This window comes from Saimiri boliviensis, chromosome 12, assembly GCF_048565385.1.
Source record: "Saimiri boliviensis isolate mSaiBol1 chromosome 12, mSaiBol1.pri, whole genome shotgun sequence".
Lineage (NCBI taxonomy): Eukaryota > Metazoa > Chordata > Mammalia > Primates > Cebidae > Saimiri > Saimiri boliviensis.
Genome location: NC_133460.1, coordinates 54,521,389 through 54,537,693, shown reverse-complemented (window position 1 = coordinate 54,537,693; position 16,305 = coordinate 54,521,389). Strand labels below are relative to the sequence as shown.

At 46.4% G+C, this 16,305-nt stretch overlaps 1 long non-coding RNA gene across 1 annotated transcript in view; it reads right to left on the bottom strand.

Annotated features, from left to right (window-relative positions):
• Positions 1–525: 525 nt before the first annotated feature.
• LOC141580598 (uncharacterized) overlaps positions 526–16,305 on the bottom strand; it is a 32,100-nt gene continuing 16,320 nt past the window's right edge. The window contains exons 3-7 of the long non-coding RNA XR_012512849.1: positions 12,597–12,842; positions 9,396–9,744; positions 6,421–6,953; positions 4,717–5,021; positions 526–1,229 (exon numbers count right to left, since the gene is read on the bottom strand). This is a non-coding gene — a long non-coding RNA (uncharacterized LOC141580598). The remainder of the gene's footprint in view (positions 1,230–4,716; positions 5,022–6,420; positions 6,954–9,395; positions 9,745–12,596; positions 12,843–16,305) is intronic.

Sequence of the window (16,305 nt, the reverse complement as noted above, 5' to 3'; positions counted from 1 at the left end):
GTGGGGCTAGGACATGAACTCAAGCAGTGTCTGGAACCCAGTGATGAAGGCTATCCACTACACTCCTTCTGGGTTTTCTTTCATAACTCTTCTAACCTGAAATACAGACACATTTAAAAATTGACTTTCCAAAAATGCAGCATGAGTCTGAGCATTTTTCCTTTTTTCTTTCTTTGAAAAATTGAGGCCAGGTGTGGTGGCTCATGCCTATAATCCCAGCACTTTGGGAGGCAAAGCAGGATGGATCACGAGGTCAGGAGATCAAGACCATCCTGGCCAATATGGTGAAACCCCATCTCTACTAAAACAAAAAAAATTAGCCAGGCATGGTGGGACATGCCTGTAGTCCCAGCTACTCGGGAGGCTGAGGCAGGGGAATCGCTTGAACCTGGGAGGTAGAAGTTGCAGTGAGCCGAGATTGCACCACTGCACTCCAATCTGGTGACAGAGCAAGACTCTGTCTCAAAAAAAAAAAGAAAAATTGAAGTGGACTATCACATCCATATGGAGGACACCTAGAAATAACCAGAGACCCAGTAGTGCCTCCTTCTTTCTGGGTTCTGGGCCCATTGTCTGTCTCAGGTTAGGACACAAGGACTCTGCCTTGGGAATGTGCAGTCATCCCCCAGATATCACAAGTGCAGCTCCTAAGCAGAGCCAAGTTCCCCTTAATAACCTTTTATGGTGCTATCATCCATTAACTTACCTAAACCCTGTTCTCTGAGCTTGGCCAATCTTCCCATTTGCAAAGGATGCCTCTTTGCCATAGAAGTCGTTTTAAAATCACCATCTCACCACATAAGATGTTTTCTTCATTCCTCAACTTGTCTGGTCTTTGGACTTCCAGTAAGCTGTTTTTAAACAATCTCAGGCTTTGGATGGTTCACTTGTTTTTCAGTGACTTCCCATGAATTTTTTTTCTAATTAGTCTTTAATTTGATGAGACTTATGAAACGTCTCTTCTAGAGTCTCGAGGCCCTCTATTTTGCCCCAGGTCTCTCAGGCTGAGCGATGGGGCTTTCTGGACTTTGCATTCCTTTGCTATGGGTGCCTGTCTCTGGTTTCTGCTCCCAGGGGCCCTAGCACTGCCAGACTCATGTATTTCAGGTCAGCACGCCAAGCTGGTGTCCTTTACTCCAGGGCCCGGTCAGGGCCATGAACAGTGACCACTTCAAAGCTGTCCTTGGTGAGAGTTCATGTTTCTTGGGGCAGAGTTGACAGAATTGTCCCTGGGATGATCAACGGAAAAAAAAGGAGAAAGTAGGCATTATGAAGCACTTCATTTCAGGGAGGAAGGAAAGCAGGCTTTGGGTGGTAGCGTTGGGTAAAAGCGGTCAGAAAAGGCTTCCTAGAGATGTTGAGGCTAGAATTCTCTGGCTTCAGCACCCAGCCCATCAGACCCACAGCTTTCTTTTATTACCACGTTTGTCACACCCCATTTACTATCTCAGAATGGAAAGCAGAGATAACATAAGAAACCTATCCACGGAATTTTTTTTTAAATCAATATATTGACCCAGCTGTAAGATAAAGGAGAAATCAAAGGAAAGTAAGTTATAATTAAATATATATTTCAATATGTAAATGCTCAGGAATAATTTAAGAAGTAGAATGCTTGCACCTAAAGACAAAACCACACAGTGGAACTGCTGTCAGTGCCGCCTGCCACAGGGCAGTGTCCTGCTGACTTAAGGGCCACAGCATGGCTGCATGAATGGTGGTTTCTGAAATGGTACACAATGCTTGGTAAGGATCTGTGAAGAACAGAGGACAATTTCCTTCTCAACTGCCACAAGAGTTTTAGTCCTAGAAAATCCAGTATGCATTAGAGCCATGCAAAAATACTCCATGCTTATATGTAGAACAGTAAAATTTAGAGCTCTGGTCACTGTAAACAGGTTTTTCCACTGGGATGACTGTCAAACCTAGGACCTCTCTGATGGTTGTATAGATTGTGTACTGCACAGCCATTTACTTCATCATGGAAGTGGAGTACACAGTGACCTGGGTGGGTACTTCAAAAGTTGTATGGAATGTGGGAGAATTATTCACTGGGCGAAACTGTCCTACACATTTGCAGGATCCAGACAGCACCTCTGGCTCATGTACACACATCACACACACATACACTAAATGCCAGCACTTCCACGTGGAGAAACAGAGACAGAAGGGTTAACTGGCCACTTCCTGGCCATGGCTTTGAGCAAAAGAAGTGGGAGATCTCTAGTCTCTGAGAAGGATGCTCCAGGACACCACAGAGAATCATAGCAACCCACAAGAGGACATTCCCCAAGGCCTGGCCACAGGGCTCCTCCAACCAAGTCATCTGATGACATTAAAGAAGCACAATACAGCCCCAGAGGATCTGCTCGGCCTGTCTCCTGGGCTGGGGGCTGTGACTAGGTCTAGCTGTGGAGTGAAGTTGGACTGGAGCCTCCTCTACTGGGCTGCTGGGCTTCTGTAGCTGAATGAGGCAGGTCTGGTGAAGCAATTCCTTAACAGGGAAGGGAGGAGTGTGTGTGTGTGTGTGTGTGTGTGTGTGTGTGTGTGTGTCTGGCTGTATTTATGCACATACACACACATCCATGCCCACCCATGACTGCTGCCACCTCCACTGCTGTCTGATAGGAGGGTAGACATTTAAACCTCTTTTTGTAGCTTTCACACCCACGGGTGGGGACTTGGCCAAGGCTGGGGTGGGGATAGAAGTGGAATGGGGGATTGAAGAGGGGGAACTCTGAGATTTCTTTCTGGCCATTTGGAACAGAGAGCCTCGATTCCCAGCTGAAGCTGAGCAGTGGTTCCCCAACCCTTGCACGGGGCCTGACTCTAATGTCTTCTGATGGGACAAATTGGTGAGCACAACTATTAGCTGAGTGACATCAAAAGGCATTAATCTCTGGTTCCTGAGCAAGACCAGCACCACATTAGTGCCTCACACCCAGTCATTATTAAGACTTTAGCCCAAGGGTGTAATAAATGTTTTATGGCATGCAAACCAAGGTAATGGAATGCAAATCCCATAATATAGCCATACATTTATTTTCTAATGGAGCGAATGATGATGTATTTTATTTGAGAAGAGCTGCCCGATAGGGTCTGCTTGGGAAATTCGAAGTTAGACACCCAAAGGGTGAGTGGGTGGCCCTGCTCTGGTGGGGGCTAGGGGTGAGCAAGGGTGGCAGTCACGGTGAGACTTCCCAGAAATGGTCAAGCCTTCATACACACAAACCTTTTGGACGAGCCCATTACTCTTGCTCTAGGTCCCCCAAGTACCGCCCCCACCTTTTGGGGCATATATCGAACATTCTGAGGCTTAATTACATCCCCTTTGCAGAGTGCCCCCCCTCCCAGGATCCCCCACCCCAAACCAAAGCTGCATACCAATAAGCTATTCAGCCAATACGAATTGGCTTTCCAAAAATATGGCCGCATTAAGGTGCAAAATGTTAATGGATGGAAGGGTGCAGGGCTATTTCTCCAGTGAAGTTAGGGCTTTGCTTTGGTGCTGTTTTTACTGAGGCCAACACTGTTCAGTTGCAGCCCTGGGGCTGGTAGGGAGGCCGGGCTAACTGGCTGGGGCCACTGCAGCCTTGGGAAGGGCTTTGGTCGACCCAGTGCCCCAGGTCTTTCTGGCTGCTGCTTCTCCAGAAAGAACTTTCTGATTGTTCCAGTCCAAAAGTGTATGGGCTCCCTTCTAAAGTCAGAGGGCCTCTTCATTCTCAGGAACCCCTTTAGTGCCCTTTCTTTTGTCTTTCCCAGGTCCAGGCACACAGTACCCACCTGGGCAGCTATCAGGCTCAAGGGCCTTATACTGATGTCCAGAGACCTACTCTGTACCTAGATGTATGGGGGCATCAAGAAGTCTAAAACCTGCCCCTGCCTTCAAGGTTCTCATTATGTAACTATGGAAAAAGACACATATCTGAAAAGAAATTAACCATGTAAATGATTTAATGGTCACCTGACTGACCATTGAGGAGAACAGGTTTCCTGAGTGGTGTATTTGAGGAGTACAGGTTTTCTTCAAGGATTTTTTTTTTAAAGGCATCCATTGAGAAAAAAGAAATGAACACTATCAGAGAGGAATCCTAATGGAGATACTGTTGTGGGCTAGAGGTATCGAAGACCCCTTAAGATAAAAAATGCAGGACTTGGCTCTTCCCCCAGAGAGCTCATACTAGGTGTTCAATTCACATTGGTTTTTGAACGGCTTGAAAACAATGATATTAGTTCTCAAAAGGCTGAGACTGGATCTAGAATTGGCACTTCAGTGGTTGGCAGTACTTCTGATCTTCTAATAAGCTCTCTTGTTTTCTAGAACAATATTGACCACAATAATTCATTGAAAATTTATATCAGACCCTATGCTAAACCTTTATTATTTTACTGAATTTTAAAACAATACTAAGAGGAAAGTACCTTTATGGTTCTATTGAGAGATGATAGAGGAAACTAAGTCTCAGAGTGAGTCTTACTCAATTTAGGAAGAGCTGGGATTATAACCAGACCTCCCTGCCTGCAGAGCCCATCCTATATTGTCTGTCTCTCCAAATCACGGTAACGGGTCAGAGGAGTAAAGTGTATTCAAGGACACAGAGAGAACCTCTGGCTTCAGGCCCTGCTGTCTCCTGCACCACAGTGAGCAGCTCTTGGTTTTTGTGTGTGGATTATCCCAAGAGAGGTCTCCCCACACCCAGTGGCCTGTCTCCTTACCTTCAACTAGTCTGAGCCCAGGAAGACTATCTTCTCTCTAAAGTAGGTCAAATCATGGATGAACACAACTAAGATCTTGAGAACAGTGAATCCAGTGTCCCAAATAAATTCTGAGCCTAACTGAAAGATTCTCCATGGATTTGATTTCTCTGTGCTTGGATGGTGTAGGTTGATTGCCCTTGAAGGATAGTTAGGCTGGGATGAGTTACATTGCTTGGTTCTTCTCTGGTTTGACCTGGTAAAGCCTCAGAACAGGCCTCTATGGAACATTATCTTCCAAGGTCTAGAGAATGGGCCAAGCCTACCTGTAGGGGAGGAAAGACAATAGTGATTAACTCTGAATTCTTCAGGCCGGGTTCAGGGACAGACAGGGGTGGACCTCCAGCAACCTAAGCAGGGCCAGGAATAGGCAAAAGAGAGAGGCACCTAGGGTACAAAATTTAAGAAGGCACTCACTGTCAGAGTCACACAAGTGCAAACCTTAAAAACAAGGGACCCCCAAATGATGCACTGTCAACCCCCAACCCTGAACTTCACTAACTCTATGACAAACAGGAAAGTAGGAAAAATAACAACAGCAACAACAGAAAAAAAACATGTTTCCTTGGCCCACCCTTGAGTTGAGGAGTGAAAGTTCAGGTTAAGAAACCTTCGGCAGGGGTGGATCCAGCTACCCAACATCTTTAACCATCTTTTCCTTATTTCTCAGCTCTGCTTTCCTTGATATTCTGCTTGGGCACAGACTAGTTGAAGGGAGACAGAGAGTTTCTTGGGCCTGGGTAATAAACACACCTAAAAACCAAGAGCTTCTCATTGTTGGGTAGGAGACAGTAGGGCCTGAAGTCAGAGGCTGTCCCTCGGGAGCAAATGAAGTGATGGGCTTTACTCTCAGGTTCATGAAGCCTCTCCCAAGTAAGGGCAAGATGGTTGCTAGCAGCTCCAGGTTTACTTCTGTCCAATTCCAGTGGAAAAAGAGAGCTCGTCCTTCCCGGGAGCTGCAGCAATAGCTTTCACTGGCCCAGCCCAAGTCTCATGCCCATGGCTGAACTGATCACTGTGGCTGAGGGCTAACCTGCCCTGAATGGCCAGCTCTACTGTTGGGCTGACTCCTAAGGACCCCAGACATTCAGCCCCACTGGGAACCACATAGATTTAATGAGAGATGTGGATTCTCCAAAGGAGAATCTGGGTGATCTTGGAGGAGGGATGGATGCTGAACAGGCAAACTCAAGAGCTTCTAAAACTCTGGCTGCCCCAGGCCTTCTCTGGAAGCCTACAGCACTGCTGCCCAAATCTGTGTTATTTGTGAGCATCCTCTGCAGTCTTTCCTAAGGCATGAAATGCTTGAAATGCTTCTTGCTTATCTTTAGCCACCTAACCCTCCTCCCTAAGGCTCTGGCCAATGACTTGTGCTTTACACTCACTCAGGAAGAATTTGCTGACGTTATGAAAGAATGAATGAGGAACTGTGCTAGGGCTGGGCCCAAAACTTTTATTAACTGTGAGGTTAAAAGCTATCGAGGGTCAGGGCAGCACAAAGGGGCAGAAGGAGTGAGTCAATTAACACCTGCCTTTTTATTTCCAAATCGAATTGTTGCATGAGGTTTGGGGATGATGTAACCACTCGGCAGCGCTGGGGCAGGATTTATGAGCCAGGGTATGTGGAGCAATGGTCTGAGCAGGCAGCTGGTAAGAGGCACTTACCCTGACTGCCCTCACTTGGAATCCTCCTGAAAATAATAGCTATGCGGCATGAAGACATCTTGGCAGACAGACTGCTGCACCCAGGGTGGACTGGAGTTGAATTACTTTTTCTTCAGTTGGTATGGAAGGGTGTCCAGTTCAGGCATGGCTTCATGTTGGGAAGGGAGGGATGAAGGGGCAGGCAGGATAGCACATGAACACAGCCTTAGGGACCGGGAATTGGGACATGAGCCATTGGAGCCATCCTAGGTTGGTCTGCATTTGAGTAGGGAGTGGCATTAGCCAACACAGGGAGTCCATTTGTTAATGTCCATTCATTGTCTCCTACCTGAGAGGAGCAGGGTTAACCTTTGCTGGAAGTTTCTGGGAATGTGGCTGGCACAGTAAGAACTCACGCACCACTCCATGGCCTGCTGTAGGGCTCAGGAGGGAGGGAGCCAGGCAGGCAGGCAGGCCTCCCCTCCTGCCTTCCTACCAGTGCTTGGGTCCAAACGATGAATTTTCGACTGGGTCATTAAATGCTGATTAAAGTACTGGAGAAAAGAACAGAAGAAAAAACCAACATCAAGTGTTGTATGTACATACACACTCTCACCCCAGGCCCCCCCTTTCCCTTTCTCAAGCTGCCTCGAAGTTCGTTCCAACCCTCCATTGGAAATGCTATAAAAGGCCAGGTTAATTAAGTCCTATATATTACCAGCGCAAACACTTCCAACTTTATTCCGGCGGCTCGGTGAGTGAGGAGGAGGCCGGGCAAGGTCCAGGCAGCTCAGGATAATAAAACAGAAGACTCAATTACCTTGTACATTTGCAGTTTTTATAAAATCATTTAAAGTTCCGCCAATGAAAAGCACAGTGGAGAGGGACTGGAATTCTGACAACCAGCAGAAGCTTAGGGAACCAGGGTTCCCTAACAGCTACCACAGATAACAAAGTCATCCTGGCCTATCTCCCTGTTCCCTGGGCAGGAAAGTTCTCTCCATAGAGCAGCCCAGGGGAGAAAAGGAAGGGAACTCTCCAATGGTGTACTGAGCACCCACTGGGTCTGGAGTGCTCTGCTAGTGCCTTATATAACTCACTGGGGTAGGTATTATCCCCATTTCCAGATGAGGAGACTCAGGCTGCAAAATGAGTCTTCAGTGTCTAACCAAGAGAGACCCAACACCCAGAGCCTGTGTGCCTCACCTATTGTATTCCAATTCCCACCCCTCCCTTTAAGCTCTTAGGCCTGCTAGCTGCATATCAGAACCCAATGTTAAAGAGGACAGGCTCTGGACTACGGGCCTGGATTCAAATCCCAGTTCTACCACGTCTTATCTGTGTGCTCTTGGGCAAGTTACTTAATGACACTGGGCCTTAGAGAAATTACTTTCCTCATTTGTTCCATGTAATCTGCTAACAATTGTGGTGAAAGGTACTAATATCATTTTCATAATGTTGTATAAAATGCTCAGAGCCCAGAATATGATATATAGTGGTTATTATTGATGATTATTTATTTTCTTTCTTTTTCAGACAGGGTCTTGCTCTGTTGCCCAGGCTGGAATGCAGTGATGCCATCTTGGCTCACTGCAGCCCCAACCTCCCTGGCTCAAGCAATCCTCCCACCTCAACCTCCTGAGTAGCTGGGATGACAGGCATACACCACCATGCCCAGCTAGTTTTGTTATTTCGGGTTCTTTTTGTAAATATAGAGCCTCACTATGTTTCCTAAGCTAATCTTGAACTCCTGGGCTCAGGCAGTCCTCGAAGCTCTGTCTTCCACAATGTTGGGATTACAGGTGTGAGCTACAGTGCCTAGCCCTATTGTGATTACTATGCTAGCTATACCTCCACTTGTCTTGACCCACTCAGTACACTTTCCAGTATAATAGCCAGTGAACTAGCTGTATAAGCCATGCTCCTGTGCTAAAGAAAAGGTTAGAGGAGCTCCCCAACTTCTTTCTCTATACCACAGTGACTTAATTCACACATGGATTCTCCCATTGCTAAGTCCTGCTGAAGGGCAGGAACCTCTTTCCAATTGAGGAAGCCTGTTTTATCCCTTGGGAAAAAAACAAGAGCTATATATAAATAAAAAACAACTTATTGTTTTATTCTTCAATAAACAGAAACTGTTCGACATGCCTACACCTTTGGGAAATAGGAGTATAAACCTTCCATTCAACAGCAGCCCCCAGAGGGAGAAGGTTTCTCGGGAGGCTGGAGAGAATTGAGCCCAAAGTTCTCTCATCTTGATCAAATCTGGCAGGCCTCAATGGGGGAACCTGAGTGGGGCTGGGGCTGAAAGGCAGTGCAGCTGTGAGGGGATAGCAGCTGGCACATGGGAGGCTCTGATCACTTGTGCTGACTGAATGAATGATGTTCTAGCACCCTGAGTGCCTCCCAGGCCCTCCTGCATGGAGAGCTTCCTCTGAGTTAGGCAGATGAGCCACGTGACATTTTCTTAAAAGGTTTACTTAGTATCTCCAGTGCCACCTAGAATCTTGACACCCTTACTAGAATCATGACACCCCAGCTCTTGAAATTGGGCAGGACTTGCAAATGTAGAAATGTCATGTTGCTGCACAACCAGCAAAACTAAATCCTAAGAGGTAATGTGGCTTTCACTTGTCACTCTCTCCTGGGAACCTGGCTACCATACTGTGGGGAAGCCCAAGCTCTCTAGACAGGCCACACACAGATATTCTGGCCGAGTCCCAGCTAAGTCCCAGCTGACAGCCAGCCCCACTCACTAGATACCTGAGTAAGCAAGCCTTCTGATGATGCCAGCCCACAAAAGTTGAGTCACCTTCAGACTTCGAAATTTCCAGCTGAGGCCCATATTCTGTGGAGCAGAGACAAAGCTTCCCTTCTGTACCCCATCTGAATTCCATACCCACAGAATCTATAAACATAATAAATGGTTGTTTTACACCACTAAATTTGGGGTAATTTCTAACCTAGCAATACACAACCAGGATAGCCAACTGTACCTTTCAATGCCAGGTTCAGTTCTGGGGACAGCTGTGTAAGAAGGTCATTGACCAACTGAAGAAATTCCCAAGCATTGTCATCAAGGCAGAGGGGCCTGGAACTCTGGCCGAGATGTTGATGGCTAGTGATGGGAGTGGAGAGTGGGGAGGACTCAGTCATGATGCTTCTGTCCCCGAGGGAGGAGTAGGCTTGTTCTGGGGTAGCAGCGAAGTATCAGCGGAAGAGAACAGGCTTCAGACAGGGATCCTAGTGTCTCTCTTGCAGGACACTTGTGCAGATTAAATAAGTGGCATGCTTGATGCAAAGACTGAATAATATCATGAAAGTTCTTTCAATTACCATTCCAATCTGCAAATAAATGGGAGGTTTTTATCAAAAAGGTGCTGCAGGGTGTCTCCTCTGATTTGAAGGGAAGGAAGATTGAGACCTAACTCTCCTTATCTCAAGGTTTTAATGTACAGAAAATAGGCATAAGGAGGAGGATGCAGTTTGAAGCTTTGGCTTTATGAATAGCAGCACATGGTGGGGCGCCATGGTTCACTCCTGTAATTCCAGCACTTTGGGAGGCCAAGGCAGGCAGATCATTTGAGGTTAGTAATTTGAGACAAGCCTGACCAACATGGTGAAACCCCATCTCTACTAAAACTACAAAAAAATTAGCCTAGCATAGTGGTACATGCCTACAGTCCCAGCTACTTGGGAGGCTGAAATAGGAGAATCACTTGAACCTGGGAGGCAGAGGTTGCAGTGAGCCGAGATCATGCCCCTGTACTCCAACCTGGGTGACACAGTGAGACTCCATCTCAAAAAAAGGAAAAAGAAAAAGAAAAAAAATTGAATGGCAGCAGATGCCCAATAATAAGAAAGGAAGGACAGCTATTGGAACCTGGCATTCTGTGTGCAGAGAGCTTTCATTAAAGATTTAAGTTTTTTTTTTTTTTTTTTTTTTTTTTTTGAGAGACGGGATCTTGTTCTATCTTCCAGGCTGGAGCACAGTGGCATGATCATAGCTTACTGCTGCCTCAACCTCCTGGGCTCAAGTGATTCTCCCACCTCAGTCTCCATAGCTGGGACTACAGGCATGTGCCAAGATGCCTAGCCAATATATTTTTTTTTATTTTGTAGAGACAGGGTCTCACTATACTATGCAGGCTAGTCCTGAACTCCTGGCCTCAAGCAATCCTCCTGCCTCAGCCTCCCAAAGTGCTAGCAGTATAGACATGAGCTACCAAGCTCAGCAGGATTCAAGCTCTTTCACCGTTATAGGATTATATAGGCTTTTTTTTTTAAGTTCTGGGGTACATATGCAGACCTTGCAGGACTGTTACATAGGTATACACATGCCATGGTGGTCTGCTGTCTCCATCCCCTCGTCACCTACATTAGGTATTTCTCCTAATGTTATCCCTCCCCAATCTCCCCACCCCCTGCCATCCTTCCCCTAGCCCCACCCCCACCCCCCAACAGACCACAGCGTGTGATGTCCCCCTCCCTTATACAGGCTTTCTATTCTTTTGTCAGTTTTAGTAATCTGCATTTTTCTACAACTTTGCCCATTTTATCTAAATTTTCTCATTTAATGGCATAATGTTGCCCAATTGCCTTTTTAATCAATCGGGAAGTTCTCTCTTTGATCAAACCTCCAAAACTGTGTTGTGGGGTAACCCCATGTTCTCTTGTGTGATGGTCATGGTGGTAGTGGTTTTGGTATCACCACTTGAAGCCACCCTCCACATTCTCCTGGGCTTCCCAGGGCAGAGTGGAGAATGCATTCTGAGCATCAGCAAGTTAGAACTGCTGCTCATCCAGAAAGTTCAAGGAAAAGCCAAATCCCTTCCCAGCGCAGTGTCCTGAAGACAGCTCAAGTGTGCCCCTGATGATTAGGGTTTGGGGCTGACCGAGCCATCTTCCCTACCCCACTTGCAGTGAGTAGCTCATTTCCTCCTTGCCAATTTCTAAGCTGAGCAGACCCTGAGCTCACTTTGGCAGGGGTCGTCATGCATGTTCCACTCTCATGTCTATTGCTTATTTATTCCCCACTGAGACAAGCAGCATCTAGCAGGCTGGGATCTCGGGGTGAGGGGAGCTTATGGGGCAGCAAGGGGTTATCTGTTTATCCCAGAGTGATCTTTTTTTGCTTATGCTGAAGAGGATGGACAGGTGTCACCTTAGCAATGGTTCAGTGAGCCGCCCATTTGAGAGGTATCCTGCTGTTTGCCTCTCCCAGAGGAGCCCCCTTCCTTCTTGATAGTTTCAGAATAACTGCAAAGGACAAGACTGGTGGGTGGTTCTACCAAACCCTGGCTTTTTGGGGAGTCTCTAGCTTACAATCTTCATCCTCCACCTGCCTCCCCAGTTGGGTTTTCCCTGGCACACCCCTGAGCTCCGCCTCCCTCCAAGAGTGGCTGCCCTGAGGTCCCTGCCCTCCATCTGGTCTCTCAGCTGAGGAGAGCAGAGGACATAAGCCGCTGCTGTGCTGTCTGCCAGGGTCAAAAGTCTCTGCAGTCAGCCAGGAATTCAGCCAGCACTGGAAACTCATGCTCTGGGGAATGGGTGAGAGCCGGGTGGGCACTGAAGGAGTTAAAAGAATGTGGTGGAAGATGGGAGAATGGCGGCACTAGCCCTGTGCATGGATAATTAGAACTGAACATCAGTAAACAATGCTTTTTCCCCTCATTAAGGACAAATCTGTATGTATAATGTGCCTATTTTCTCTTTCATTAACTTATAAATGGCCACTACTTTAAAGCCATTTAACCAGCAGTTTTGCCTTGCCAGTCCGCTCAGGGTCTGACATGTTTTCTCCCTTCCTACGCGAACACAGGTGCCCCCCTCGGCACACAGCTCCCATGGGGAGAGGTTGCATGGCTGCTCCTCTAAAATACCACCTACAGACCTGTAGCAGTTTCCAGAAGGGAGTACAGACAGGTGTGGCGTGGGGAGGCGGAGGCCTGGCTCCCATGTGGTCCTTCTGCCCTAGGCCCAGGCAGCCCCTCTCGGGCCATCCTGTCCCCTCAGCTGTCCTTGATGACTCACTCACTCTCATGCTCTGAATTGCTTTGTCTGTGCCCTTGAGTTATTTAAGAACCCTGACTCTTCTTTAAATAAGGAGCCCCCGAGAATGTGCCCAATCTGCAAGCATTTTTCAAGATAGCTAGCAACATGCTGGGACCAGAAGTCCCCAAAGTAAGATAATATACCTGCATTCAGGAAGGTCAGTCCAGGCAAGACCGGCATGTGTTCATACGTAAGGAAATGGTGCTTGAAGAGAGGTTCACGCCAAGTGGAAGTCTTCACCGAATTTTGGACGGCTTTCCAGATGAGAATGCGTTTCCTCTAACAGCCTGGAAACTTCCTGGAAATTGATGTCAGATCAAGTCTCCTTCATCAGGTGAGGTACTTGAGAGGATATTGACTCGCCCCTTCCCATCAGTCTCAGAGATCTTCTGGGGAAAAAGACCAGGTGTCTTCCTGTCAGGCTAGAGACCCCAGGATTAGGAACTATTGCTCCTATCAGATTGAAAATCCCATGAAGCAGATATCTATCCGAGGACAGGGCCTTACCTCCCTGTCCTTTGCTGGATAGCACCCCAGGACCCAGCAAAAGATAAAGCCTGGCACCCACAGCAGCCTCTTTGCATCTCTACCTCCTTTTGGGGACTTCAAATGTGCCCCAAACTTGTGCCAGGGTTTGGGAAGAGTGAGGTTAGTGCCAAATGGGGGAAGGACAATCCCTACTCTCTGGAGAACCCATAGGCATTTCAACATTGCAGTGGCACTAATCCACACAGAGCAATGGCAAGAGAGGGGAGGGGACTAGAGTGAACATGTAGGGAGCACTCACCTTGCAGCAGCAAGGGGCATGTACATGACCTGTTCTGTTATCCCACATATGAGCTCATAATCCCAGAAGGTAGATAATATTTCCCCATTTTGCAAATGGGGAAGAACTGGAGGCCCAGAGAGGTAAAGCAATTCTCTCAAAGTCATACAGCCATTTGGTGGTGGAACTGGGAATGAAAGAGTCTATCCTGTTCTAAAGTCCAGGCTCTTTCCACCATACCCAAATGCCACCTCAGATAAGTTTAAAAAAGCCTCATGAGTAGAGGGAGGGGAAGATGAGGAATACGGAGTGAGCATGGAAGAGTTGACTCTCCTGGAAGCTTCTGCTGAACCTCAAATGCAGGAAAGATTTGGAGAGGCCAAAGACCTTCTGAGGATCTTGTAATGGTGAAGCTGGGAAGAGCCTCACTTCTGAACCCCATCTGCATCTTTCCTGGATATGAAAAGTGGAGAGTCCTCAGGCCTAGTGAGGGACCATGCACATAAATTCAGTTGTGCCTCAAAAATGCCGCCTACTGGCAGGGCATGGTGACTCACGCCTGTAATCCCAGCACTTTGGGAGCCTCAGATTGGCAGATCACTGAAGGTTGGAAGTTTGAGACCAGCCTGGCCAACATGGTGAAACCCTATCTCTACTAAAAATACAAAAATTAGCTGAGTGTGGTGGTACATGCCTGTAATCCCAGCTATTCAAGAGGCTGAGGCACAAGAATTGCTTGAACCTGGGAGGCAGAGGTTGCAGTGAACTAAGATCACACCACTGCACTTCACCCATGGTTGCAGAGTGAGACTCCACCTCAAAAAAGAAAAAAAAAATGCCACCTCCTGATAATATTTTAATGTTAGGCTGACTTCTGATGGATACTAGGTTGTTCCACTGTTGATACAAGATCCCCATCATCATGATCATTAGCACTGTTAATAATTCCAAAGAATTGGAAACAACTTGAATATCCATACACCAGAGGATGTAGATGATTCATATGTAGAATATGTAGAATGCTATACAGCATGCATTTCTCAAATAAATGAAGTAGTTCCCGCTGGGTGCGGTGGCTCACACCTGTAATCCCAGCACTTTGGAAGGCCGAGGTTGGCAGATCACGAGGTCAAGAGATTGAGATCATCTTGGTCAACATTGTGAAACCCTGTCTCTACTAAAAATACAAAAATTAGCTGGGCATGGTGTTGCGCACCTGTAGTCCCAGCTACTTGGGAGACTGAAGCAGGAGAATTGCTTGAATCCGGGAAAGGGAGGTTGCGGTGAGCCAAGATCACACCATTGCACTCCAGCCTGGGCAACAAGAGCGAAACTCCATCTCAAAAAAAAAAAACGAAGTATCTCCATGTGGCAAGACATGACTAAATCTCCAAGACATGCTGCTGAGTGAAAAAAAGACAACTTGCATGTTGATATATTCCATGTGATATTATTTATGTAAAAAGAGAAAGTGCCAGGCTGGACACAGTAGCTTATGCCTGTAATCCTAGCACTTTGGGAAGCTGAGGTGGGAGGATCACTTGAGGCCAGGAGTTCAAGAGTAGCCCAGGCAACACAGTGAGACCATGTCTCTAGAAAAACTAAAAAAAAAAAAACCATCCAGGCCTGGAGACATGTGCTTATATAGTTCCAGCCACTTAGAAGGCTGAGGCAGGAGGATCGCTTGAACCCAGGAGCTCCAGGTTACAGTGAGCTATGCTCATACCACCACACGCCAGCCTGCAACAGAGTGAGTACCTGTCTCAAAAACAAAAAAAAAAAAGAAAGAAAAGCAGAAATGGCCAAAGTGTTTTCAATGGCTACATATTGTACTTAAAGGGTCTGTAAAATACACATCAAGCTGACAATAGTTGTTACCTCTGATTAGGGGCATTTGTTACCAAATGGGAGCATCAAAGGGGACTGCAGGTTTCGAAGGTGCACACCTGTCCAGTATGCCCAGGATGGCTTCTGTCTTCTCTGTTGGGGGTGTAACTAACAACAACACTGCCTTTAACTCCCCAAAGTGTTTGGTTTTGGTGATAAATTATATAATAACCCTACTTATCTGCAATGTTTAATTTTTTACACTAAGAATGTGTAAAAATTTTTATTAATTTATCACTTGTGTCATTTCTAGTAATGCATAAGGTAGAAGGTAAAGTCCTCCTCCAGCCCTCCAGGCTCCCAGCCCCATTCCTCAGAGGTGAATATTGGTAACAGTTTTCTAATGTCCTTCCTGAAACTTTAAATCCATATTTAACCACGTAAGCTTCAAACGGAGAAAGAGACATGTGTGATTATTTAGTAGAAAACTTGTTCTTTTCACTTAATTTTATCTATATCAGGATCATCAGGCAAACCTAATTCACTGGATCCTCAGGGTCTACCAACAGAGGGGCAGATTCAGTGGGTTGGCAGCGGGGCCCACAGATGTGTTTCTGACAGGCTTTCTAGGTGACTATGGTGACAATGGTCCATGGACTCCATGCTAACTTTTGTCCACAGAACAAACATTCATTTGTTTGTTTTGTTTGTTAAATAAACAATCTGGACCCTGGCTCTGGGTTTGGCCCAGGCTAAGCTTGGCACTCAGCTAAGAACACAGTGGAGGCCCTGCCTCCAGGCACACCCTTGGGTCTACTTCCAGTGGGACCAGCCATCACTGGCAGCAGTGATTGCCACTATAGTAGTCAACTGCAGTGGTTACGGGCATAGGCACTGGAGTCAGACAGACCTAATCCTGGCCTGTTCTTTTTCTATGTGACCTTGGGAAAGTACTTAGCCTCTCTCTGCCTCAGTGACCTCATCTGTAAAATGGACACAATAATCCCCACATCACATGATGGACACTCAATAAATTGCAGCCATTATTATTAATAATAAACTAATTATAAATAATAAATATGGTTAACATTAAAACTCATGTGACATTCTTGCCAAAAATGTTTAAACTGAGTTCAATCGTGACAAAACAGACAAATCAAAACTAAAAGACATTCCCCAAAACTGGCCTATATACTTCAAAAATGTCAACATCACAAATTTTTAATTTTTTTTTTTTTTAAGACAGAATCTTACTCTGT